This window comes from Nicotiana tomentosiformis, chromosome 12 (genome assembly GCF_000390325.3).
Source record: "Nicotiana tomentosiformis chromosome 12, ASM39032v3, whole genome shotgun sequence".
In the NCBI taxonomy this organism is placed as follows: domain Eukaryota; kingdom Viridiplantae; phylum Streptophyta; class Magnoliopsida; order Solanales; family Solanaceae; genus Nicotiana; species Nicotiana tomentosiformis.
Genome location: NC_090823.1, coordinates 34855 through 46546, shown reverse-complemented (window position 1 = coordinate 46546; position 11692 = coordinate 34855).

Genomic DNA, 11692 nt, shown 5'->3' with positions numbered 1-11692 from the left:
TCACAACGGGGCGGTGAATATGGTTCCTTAGGTTGTTTTTCATGGCCCGAAAAAATTTGAGGCGATCCGGGTTCAGGGGCAGGGCCCATATGTAAGGCTTGGGCTATAACACACGAAAATCATGGAATCGGTTGGAGTTCTAGTTTTATGGCCGTAAAACGCCAATAAGTGAGGAACGGTCATGGCAGGGCAGTGAATATGGTTCCTTAGGCCATTTCTAAAGATCCAGAATAATTTAAGGCGATCCGGGTACGGGGGCAAGGCCCACTCGGAAGGCGTGGGCCATAGCATACGAAAATGAGTGAATCGGGCAGAATTCCAGTTTTATGACCGTAAAATGCAAACAAACGAGGAACGGTCATGACGGGGCTGTGGATATGGCTCCTAAGGTCATTTTTGAAGGCCCAAAAAAATTTAAGGTGATCCGGGTCTGGGGGGTCTGGCCTTCGCGGAAGGTGTGGGCTATAACACACGAAAAGCAGTTAATCGGTCGGAATTCCAGTTTTATTATCGTAAAACGCCAAAGAACGAGGAACGATCACGGCGGGGCGATGACTATGGTTCCTTATGTTATTTTTGATAGCCCGACAAAATTTGAGGCGATCCGGTTCTGGGGGCCGGGCCCATGCGGAAGACGTGAGCATGGAGACACGAAAATCAGGGAATCGGGCGGATTTCAAGTTTTATGGCCGTAAAATGCCACAAATTGAGAAACGGGCATGGAGAGGTGGTGAATATGGTTCCTTAGGTCATTCTTTATGGTCCAAAAATATTTAAGGCGATCCGGGTCCGGGGGGCCTGGCCTACGCGGAAGGCGTGAGCTATAGCACACGAAAATGAGGGAATCAGGTGAAATTCAAGTTTTACGGCCGTAAAATGCCAAACCAAGAGGAACGGTCATGGAAGGGCGGTGACTACGGTTCCTTAGGTCATTTTTGATGGCCCAAAAAATTTGAGATGATCCGGATCCAGGGGACCGAGCTCACGCGGAAAGCGTGCGCAGTAGCACACAAAAATAAGGGAATCGGGAGAATTCCAGTTTTATGATCGTAAAATGGAAAGTAACGAGGAACGGTCTCGGCGGGATGGTGACTATGGTTCTTTAGGTAATTTTTTAGGCTCGAAAAAATTTGAGGCGATCCGGGTCTTGGGGGACGGGCCAATGCAGAAGGCGTGGGTTTTAGCACATGAAAATTAGGGAATCGGGTAGAATTCAAGTTTTACGACAGTAAAATGCTAAAATACAAGGAGCGGTCATGGCGGGGCAATGACTATGCTTCCTTAGGCCATTTTTTATGGCCCTGAAAAATTTGAGGCGATACGGGTCCGGGGGGCTGGGCCAACGTGGAAGGCGTGGGCTATAGCACACGAAAATCAGAGAATCGGGCGGAATTCCAGTTTTATGGCCGTAAAACGCCAAAAAATGAAGAGCGTTCACAACGGGGCGGTGAATATGGTTCCTTAGGTCATTTTTCATGGCTCGAAAAACTTTGAGGCGATCCGGGTTCAGGGGCCGGGCCCATATGTAAGGCTTGGGCTATAACACATAAAAATCACGGAATCGGTTGGAGTTCTAGTTTTATGGCTGTAAAATGCCAAAAAATGAGGAACGGTCATGGTAGGGCGATGACTAGGGTATTAGGTCATTTTTGACAGCCCGAAAAACTTTAAGAAGATCTAGGACCGGGGGCCCAGGTCCATGCGGAAGGTGTGGGCCATAGCATACGAAAATCAGGGAATCAGGTAGAATTCCCGTTTTATGGCCGTAAAATGCAAAAAGGAGGAACGATCACATTGGAGAGGTGACTAAGGTTCCTTAGGTCATTTGTGATGGCTCGGAAAAATTTAATGCGATCCAGGCCCGGGGTTTGGGTCCATGCGGAAGGCATGTGCTATAACACATGAAAATCAGGGAATCGGGCAAAACTCAAGTTTTATGGCCTTAAAATGCCAAAAAAGAGGAACGGTAATGGGAGGGCGGTGACTATGGTTCCTTAGGTCATTTTTGATGGGTCGGAAATAGTTGAGGCGATCTAGGTCCAGGGGTTGGTCCCACGCGGAAGGCGTGGGCTATAGCACACGAAAATCAGGGAATCGAGCGGAATTCAAGTATCACGACCGTAAAATGCCAAAAAACAAGGAACGGTCATGGCGGGGAAGTGAATATGGTTCCTTAGGCCATTTTTGAAGATCCGGAATAATTTGAGACGATCCGAGTACGAGGGCAAGGCCCACGCGGAAGGCGTGGGCCATAGCACACGAAAATGAGAAAATCGGGAAGAATTTTAGTTTTATGATCGTAAAACGCAAACAAACGAGGAACGGTCATGACGGGGCATTGGATATGGTTCCTTAGGTCATTTATGCAGGCCCGAAAAAATTTAAGGTGATCCGGGTCTGGGGGGCCGGCCTACGCGGAAGGCGTGGGCTATAACACACGAAATACAGGGAATCAGTCGGAATTCCAGTTTTATTGTCGTGAAATGCCGAAAAATGAGGAACGGTCATGGTGGGCTAATGACTATGGTTCCTTATGTTATTTATGATGGCCCGACAAAATTTGAGGTGATCCGGTTCTGGGGGCCGGGCCCATGCGAAAGACGTGAGCTACAGTACACAAAAATAGGGAATCGGGCGGAATTCAAGTTTTATGGCCGTAAAATGCCAAAATAATGGAACAGTCACGGCAGGGCAGTGACTATGGTTCCTTAGGTCATTGTTTATGGCCTAAAAAAGTTTGAGGTGATCTGGGTTCGGGGGTTTGGGCCCACGAAGAAGGCGTGGATAATAGCACATGAAAATTAGTGGATCGAGCGAAATTCCATTTTTATAGCCGTAAAATGCCAAACAATTAGAAACGGTGTTGGTGAGGTGGTGACTATTGTTCCTTAGGTCTTTATTTATGGTCCGAAAAAATTTAAGTCTATCCGGGTCCGGAGGGCCTGGACCACGCGGAAGGCGTGAGCTATAGCACACGAAAATAAGGGAATCAGGCGGAATTCAAGTTTTACAGCTGTAAAATGCCAAAACATGAGGAACGGTCATGGCGGGGTGGTGGCTATGGTTCCTTAGGTCATTCGTGATGGACCGGAAAAATTTGAGGTGATCCGGATCCAAGGGGCCGGGCCCACGCGGAAAACGTGCGCAGTAGCACACGAAAATGAGTGAATCGGGCAGAATTCCAGTATTATGACCGTAAAACGGAAAAAAATGAGGAACGGTCTTGGCGGGACAGTAACTACGGTTCCTTAGGTCATTTTTAAGGCCCGAAAGAATTTGAGGCGATCTGGGGTGCCGGGCGAATGCGGAAGTCGGGTGCTATAACACACGAAAATCAGGAAATCGGACACAATTCAAGATTTATGGCCGTAAAATGCCAAATATTGAGGAATGGTCACGGCAGGGCGGTGCCTAGGGTATTAGGTCATTTTTGATAGCCAGAAAAAATTTAAGGCGATCTAGGACCGAGGGCCCAGGCCCACGGGGAAAGCGTGCGCCATAGCACCGAAAATCAAGGAATAAGGTAGAATTCCAGTTTTATGGCCGTAAAATGCAAAAATGAGTAACGGTCACGTCGGGGAGGTGACTATGAATCCTTAGGTCCTTTTTGACAGCCCAGGAATATTAAAGGCGATCCAGGCCCCGGGAGCGGGTCCATGCGGAAGGCGTGTGCTATAGCACACGAAAATCAAGGAATCGGGCGAAATCCAAGTTTTAGGGCCGTAAAATACCAAAAAGAGGAACGGTAATGGCGAGGCAGTGATTATGGTTCCTTAGGTCATTTTTGATTGGTCAAAAATATTTGAGGCGATCCGGGTCGAGGGTTCAGGCCCACGCAAAAGGCGTGGCCTATAGCACAAGAAAATCAGGAAATCGAGCGGAATTCAAGTTTCACGGCCATAAAAAGCCAAAAACGAGGAAGGGTCACAACGGGGCATTGAATATGGTTCCTTAGGTCATTTCTGTAGATCCGGAAAATTTGAGGCAATCGGGTCCGGGGTGCAAGGCCCGCGCAAAAGGCGTGGGCCATAGCACACGAAAATGAAGGAATCGGGCAGAATTCTAATTTTATGGCCGTAAAATGAAAATAAACAAGGAACGGTCATGGCGGGGCAGTGGCTATGGTTCCTTAGGTTATTTTGGATGGCTCGAAAAAATTTAAGGTGTTCCGGGTCCGGGGGGCCTGGCCTACGTGGAAGGCGTGGGCAATAGCACACGAAAAGTCGAGAATCGGGCAGAATTCCAGTTTTATTATCGTGAAATGCCAAACAATGAGGAACGGTCATAGTGAGGCAATGACTATGGTTCCTTAGGTTATTTTTGATGGCCCGACAAAATTTGAGGCGATCCGGTTCGGGGGGCCGGCCCCTTGCGGAAGGCGTGAGCTACAACACACGAAAATCAGGGAATCGGGCGGAATTCATGTTTTATGGCCGTAAAAAGCCAAACAAATGAAACGGTCATGGCGGGGCGGTGACTATGGTTCCTTAGGTCATTTGTGGTGGCCCAAAAAATTTTAAGTCGATCCGGGTCCAGGTGGCCTGGCCCACGCGGAAGGCGTGAGCTATAGCATACGAAAATCAAGGAATCAGGCGGAATTCAAGTTTTACCGCCATAAAACACCAAACCACGAGGAACGGTCATGGTGGGGAGGTGACTACAGTTCCTTAGGTCATTTTTTATGGCCCAAAAAAATTTGAGGCGATCCGGATCCAGGAGGTCGGGCCCACACGGAAGGCGTGTGCAGTAGCACACAAAAATGAGGGAATCGGGAAGAATTTCAGTTTTATGACCGTAAAATGGAAAGAAATGAGGAAGGGTCTCGGCGGGACGGTGACTATGGTTCCTTAGGTCATTTTTGAGGCCCGAAGATATTTGAGGCGATCCGGGTCACGGTGGCCGGGCCAATACGGAAGGCGTGTGCTATAACACACGAAAATCAGGGAATCAGACACAGTTCCAGTGTTATGGCCGTAAAATACCCAAAAATGAGGAATGGTCATAGCAGGGCGGTGACTAGGGTCTTAGGTCATTTTTGACGGCCCGATAAAATTTAATAGATCTAGGACCGGGGGGCCTAGCCCACGCGGAAGGCGTGGACCATAACACACGAAAATCAAGGAATCAGGTAGATTTCCAGTGTTATGGCGGTAAAATGCAAAAAAGAGGAACGGTCATGTCGGGGAGGTGACTATAGTTCCTTAGTTCATTTTTTACGGCCTGGAAAAATTTAAGGCGATCCAGGCCCGGGTGTCCGGGTCCACGCGGAAGGCATGTGCTATAGCACACGAAAATCAGGGAATCGGGCGAAATTCAAGTTTTGTTGTCGTCAAATGCCAAAAAAGAGGAACGGTAGTGGCGGGGTGGTGACTATGGTTCCTTAGGTCATTTTTGATTGGTTGAAAATATTTGAGATGATCCGGGTCCAGGGGTCGGGCCCACGTGGAAGGCGTGGGCTATAGCACACGAAAATCAGGGAATCGAGCAGAATTCAAGTTTCACTGGCGTAAAATGCCAAATAACGAGTCACAGTTATAGCATGGTAGTGATTATGGTTCCTTAGGTCGTTTCAGAAGATCCGAAAATTTTTTAGGCGAACCGAGTCCGGGGGGCAAGGCCCACGCGGAAGGCGTGGGCCATAGCACATGAAAATGAGGGAATCAGGCAGAATTCCAGTTTTATGGCCGTAAAACACAAACAATCGAAGAACGGTCACGGCGGGGCAGTGACTACGGTTCCTTAGGTCATTTTTGACGGCCCAAAAAATTTAAGATGATCCGGTTCCGGGGGTCCTGGCCTACGCGGAAGGTGTGGGCTATAGCACACGAAAAACAAGGAATCGGGCGGAATTCCAGTTCTATTGTCGTGTAACGCCAAAGAATGAGGAACAGTCATAGTGGGGTGATGACTATGGTTCCTTAGGTTGTTTTTGATGGCCTGACAAAATTTGAGGCGATCCGGTTTCGGGGGCCGGGCCCATGCGGAAGGCGTGAGCTACAACACACAAAAATCAGAAAATCAGGCGGAATTCAAATTATATGGCTGTAAAATGCCAAAGAAATGGAACGGTCATGATGGGGCGGTGACAATGGTATCTTCGGTCATTATTTATGGCCCAAAGAAATATGAGGCAATCCCGGTCCGGGCCCACGCAGAAGGCGTGGATTATAGCACACAAAAATTAGGGGATCGAGCGGAATTCTAGTTTTATAGCCGTAAAATGCCAAAATGCGAGAAACGGTCACGACGAGGTGGTGACTATGGTTCCTTAGGTCATTATTTATGGTCCCAGAAAATTTAAGTCAATCCGGGTCCGGGGGGCTTGGCCCACGGGGAAGTCGTGAGCTATAGCACACGAAAATCAGGGAATCAGGCGGAATTCAAGTTTTACTGCCGTAAAATGCCAAAACATGAGGAACGGTCATGGCAGGGTGGTAACTACGGTTCCTTAGGTCATTTGTGATGTCCCGGAAAAATTTAAGGCGATCCAGATCCAGGGGCCGGGCCCACGCGTTAAGCGTGTGCAGTAGCACACGAAAATGAGTGATTCGGGCAGAATTCCAGTTTTATGACCGTAAAATGCAAAGAAATAGGGAACGGTCTCGGCGGGACTGTGACTACGGTTCCTTAGGTCATTTTTGAGGCCTGAAAAAATTTGAGGCGATCTGGATCTGGGGTGCCGCGCCAATGCGGAAGGCGTGTGCTATAACACAAGAAAATTAGGAAATCGGACACAATTCAAGTTTAATGGCCGTAAAATGCCAAATATTGAGGAATGATCATGGAAGGGCGGTGACTAGAGTCTTAGGTCATTTTTGATGGCTCGAAAAAATTTAAGGCGATCTAGGACCGGGGGGCCAGGCCCACGCGTAAGGCGTGGACCATAGCACATGAAAATCAATGAATTAGGTAGAATTCCAGTTTTATGGCCGTAAAATGCAAAAAAGAGGAACGGTCACGTCGGGGAGGTGACTATGGTTCCTTAGGTCATTTTTGATGGCCCAAAAATATTAAAGGCAATCACGGACCGAGGGCGGGTCAACGCGGAAGGCTTGTGCTATAGCACACGAAAATCAGGGAATTGGGCGAAATTCAGGTTTTATGGTCGTAAAATGCCAAATAAGAGGAACATAAATGGCGGGGCGGTGACTATGCTTCCTTAGGTCATTTTTGATTGGTCAAAAATATTTGAGGCAATCCGGGTCAAAGGTTCGGGCCCACGCGGAGGGCATGGGCTATAGCATACGAAAATCAGGGAATCGAGCGGAATTCAAGTTTCACGGCCATAAAATGCCAAACAACGAGGAAGGGTCATGGCAGGGCAGTGAATATGGTTCCTTAGGTCGGTTCTTAAGATCCGGAAATATTTAAGGCTATCCGGGTCCGGGGGTCAAGGCCCACGCGGAAGGCGTGGGCCATAGCACAGGAAAATAAGGGAATCGGGCAGAATTCCAATTTAATGGCCGTAAAATGCAAACAAACGAGGAACGGACATGGCAGGGTAGTGGCTATGGTTCCTTAGGTCATTTTGGACGGCCCAAAAAAATTTAAGGTGATCTGGGTCCGGGGGGCCTAGCCTACGCGGAAGGCATGGGCTATAGCACACGAAAAGCAGGGAAGCGGGTGGAATTCAAGATTTATTGTCGTGAAACGCCAAAAAACGAGGAACAGTCACAGTGGGGCGATGACTATGGTTACTTAGGTTGTTTTGGCAGTGAATATGGTTCCTTAGGTCGGTTCTGAAGATTCAGAAATATTTGAGGCGATCCAGGTCCGGGGGTCAAGGCCCACGCGGAAGGCGTGGGCCATACCACACGAAAATGAGGGAATCGGGCAGAATTCCAATTTAATGGCCGTAAAATGCAAACAAACGAGGACCGGCCATGGCGGGGTAGTGGCTATGGTTCCTTAGGTCATTTTGGACGGCCCAAAAAAATTTAAGGTGATCCGGATCCGGGGGGCCTAGCCTATGCGGAAGGCATGGGCGACAGCACACGAAAAGCAGGGAATCGGGTGAAATTCAAGATTTATTGTCGTGAAATGCCAAAAAATGAGGAACGGTCACAGTGGGGCGATGACTATGGTTACTTAGGTTGTTTTTGATGGCCCAACAAAAATTGAGGCGATCCGGTTTCGGGGGTCGGTCCTATGCGGAAGGCGTGAGCTACAGCATACGAAAATTAGGGAATCGGGCGGAATTCAAGTTTTATGGCCATAAAATGCCAAACAAATGGAACGGTCATAGCGAGGCAGTTACTATGGTTCCTTAGGTCAATTTTGATGGCCCGAACAAATTTGAGGCGATCCGGGTTCGGGGGTCCGAGCCCACTTAGAAGGCGTGGATTATAGCACATGAAAATTAGGGGATTGAGCGAAATTCCAGTTTTATAGCAGTAAAATGCCAAAAAAGGGAAACGGTCATGGCGAGGTGGTGACTATGGTTCCTTAGGTCATTTGTTATGGTCCGAAAAAACTTAAGGCGATCCGGGTCAGGGGGGCCTGGCCTACGCGGAAAGGGTGAGCTATAGCACACGAAAATGAGGGAATCAGGTGGAATTCAAGTTTTACGGTCGTAAAATGCCAAAACAAGAGGAACGGTCATGGCGGGGCGGTGACTACGGTTCCTTAGGTCATTTGTGATGGCCCAGAAAATTTTGAGGCTATCCGGATCCAGGGGGCCGAGCCCACGTGGAAAGCGTGCGCAGTAGCACACAAAAATGAGGGAATCGGGAGAAATCCAGTTTTATGACCGTAAAATGGAAAGTAACGAAGAACGGTCTCGGCGGGACGGTGACTATGGTTCCTTAGGTCATTTTTGAGGCCCGAAAAAATATGAGGCAATCCGGGTCTGGGGGGCCGGATCAATGCGGAAGGCATGTGCTTTAGCACACGAAAATCAGGGAATCGGGTAGAATTCAAGTTTTACGGCCGTAAAATACTAAAATACGAGGAGCGGTCATGGCGGGGCAGTGACTATGCTTCCGTAGGTCATTTTTGATATCCCTAAAAAATTTGAGGCGATACGGGTCCGGGGGGCTGGGCCAACGTGGAAGGCGTGGGCTATAGCACACGAAAATCAGGGAATCGAGCGGAATTCCAGTTTTATGGCCGTAAAACACCAAAAAATGAGGAGCGTTCACAACGGGGTGGTGAATATGGTTCCTTAGGTTGTTTTTCATGGCCCGAAAAAATTTGAGGCGATCCGGGTTCAAGGGCAGGGCCCATATGTAAGGCTTGGGCTATAACACACGAAAATCATGGAATTGGTTGGAGTTCTAGTTTTATGGCCGTAAAACGCCAATAAATGAGGAATGGTCATGGCAGGGCAGTGAATATGGTTCCTTAGGCCATTTCTGAAGATCCAGAATAATTAAGGCAATCCGGGTACGGGGGCAAGGCCCACGCGGAAGCGTGGGCCATAGCATACGAAAATGAGTGAATCGGGCAGAATTCCAGTTTTATGACCGTAAAACGCAAACAAACGAGGAACGGTCATGACAGGGCTGTGGATATGGCTCCTAAGGTCATTTTGAAGGCCCAAAAAAATTTAAGGTGATCCGGGTCTGGGGGGTCTGGCCTACGCGGAAGGCGTGGTCTATAACACACGAAAAGCAGTTAATCGGTCGAAATTCCAGTTTTATTGTCGTAAAATGCCAAAGAACGAGGAACGATCACGGCGGGGCGATGACTATGGTTCCTTATGTTATTTTTGATGGCCCGACAAAATTTGAGGCGATCCGGTTCCGAGGGCCGGGCCCATGTAGAAGACGTGAGCTACAGCACATGAAAATCAGGGAATCGGGCGGATTTCAAGTTTTATGGCCGTAAAACGCCACAAATTGAGAAATGGGCATGGAGAGGTGCTGAATAGTGTTCCTTAGGTCATTATTTATGGTCCAAAAACATTTAAGGCGATCCGGGTCCGGGAGGCCTGGCCTACGCGGAAGGCGTGAGCTATAGCACACGAAAATGAGGGAATCAGGTGGAATTCAAGTTTTACGGCCGTAAAATGCCAAACCAAGAGGAACAGTCATGGAAGGGCGGTGACTACGGTTCCTTAGGTCATTTTTGATGGCCCAAAAAAATTTGAGACGATCCGTATCCAGGGGACCGAGCCCACGCGGAAAGCGTGCGCAGTAGCACACAAAAATAAGGGAATCGGGAGAATTCCAGTTTTATGACCGTAAAATGGAAAGTAACGAGGAACGGTCTCGGCGGGATGGTGACTATGGTTCTTTAGGTCATTATTTAGGCCCGAACAAATTTGAGGCGATCCGGGTCTTGGGGGACGGGCCAATGCGGAAGGCGTGGGCTTTAGCACATGAAAATTAGGGAATCGGGTAGAATTCAAGTTTTACGACAGTAAAATGCTAAAATACAAGGAGTGGTCATGGAGGGGCAATGACTATGCTTCCTTAGGCCATTTTTTATGGCCCTGAAAAATTTGAGGCGATACGGGTCCGGGGGGCTGGGCCAACGTGGAAGGCGTGGGCTATAGCACACGAAAATCAGAGAATCGGGCGAAATTCCAGTTTTATGGCCGTAAAATACCAAAAAATGAAGAGCGTTCACAACGGGGCGGTGAATATGGTTCCTTAGGTCATTTTTCATTGCTCGAAAAACTTTGAGGCGATCCGGGTTCAAGGGCCGGGCCCATATGTAAGGCTTGGGCTATAACACATGAAAATCACGGAATCGGTTGGAGTTCCAGTTTTATGGTCGTAAAATGCCAAAAAATGAGGAACGGTCATGGTAGGGCGATGACTAGGGTATTAGGTCATTTTTGACAGCCCGAAAAACTTTAAGAAGATCTAGGACCGGGGGCCCAGGCCCATGCGGAAGGTGTGGGCCATAACATACGAAAATTAGGGAATCAGGTAGAATTCCCATTTTATGGCCGTAAAATGCAAAAAGGAGGAACGATCACATCAGAGAGGTGACTAAGGTTCCTTAGGTCATTTGTGATGGCTCGGAAAAATTTAAGGCGATCCAGGCCCGGGGGGTGGGTCCATGCGGAAGGCATGTGCTATAACACATGAAAATCAGGGACTCGGGCAAAACTCAAGTTTTATGGCCTTAAAATGCCAAAAAAGAGGAACGGTAATGGGAGGGCGATGACTATGGTTCCTTAGGTCATTTTTGATGGGTCGGAAATTGTTGAGGCGATCCAGGTCCAGGGGTTGGTCCCACGCGGAAGGCGTGGGCTATAGCACACGAAAATCAGGGAATCGAGCGGAATTCAAGTATCACGACCGTAAAATGCCAAAAAATAAGGAACGGTCATGGCGGGGAAGTGAATATGGTTCCTTAGGCCATTTTCGAAGATCCAGAATAATTTGAGACGATCCGAGTATGAGGGCAAGGCCCACGCGGAAGGCGTGGGCCATAGCACACGAAAATGAGAAAATCGGGAAGAATTTCAGTTTTATGACCGTAAAACGCAAACAAACGAGGAACGGTCATGACGGGGCATTGGATATGGTTCCTTAGGTCATTTATGCAGGCCCGAAAAAATTTAAGGTGATCCGGGTCTGGGGGGACTGGCCTACGCGGAAAGCGTGGGCTATAACACACGAAATATAGGGAATCAGTCGGAATTCCAGTTTTATTGTCGTGAAATACCAAAAAATGAGGAACGGTCATGGTGGGCCAATGACTATGGTTCCTTATGTTATTTATGATGTCCCGACAA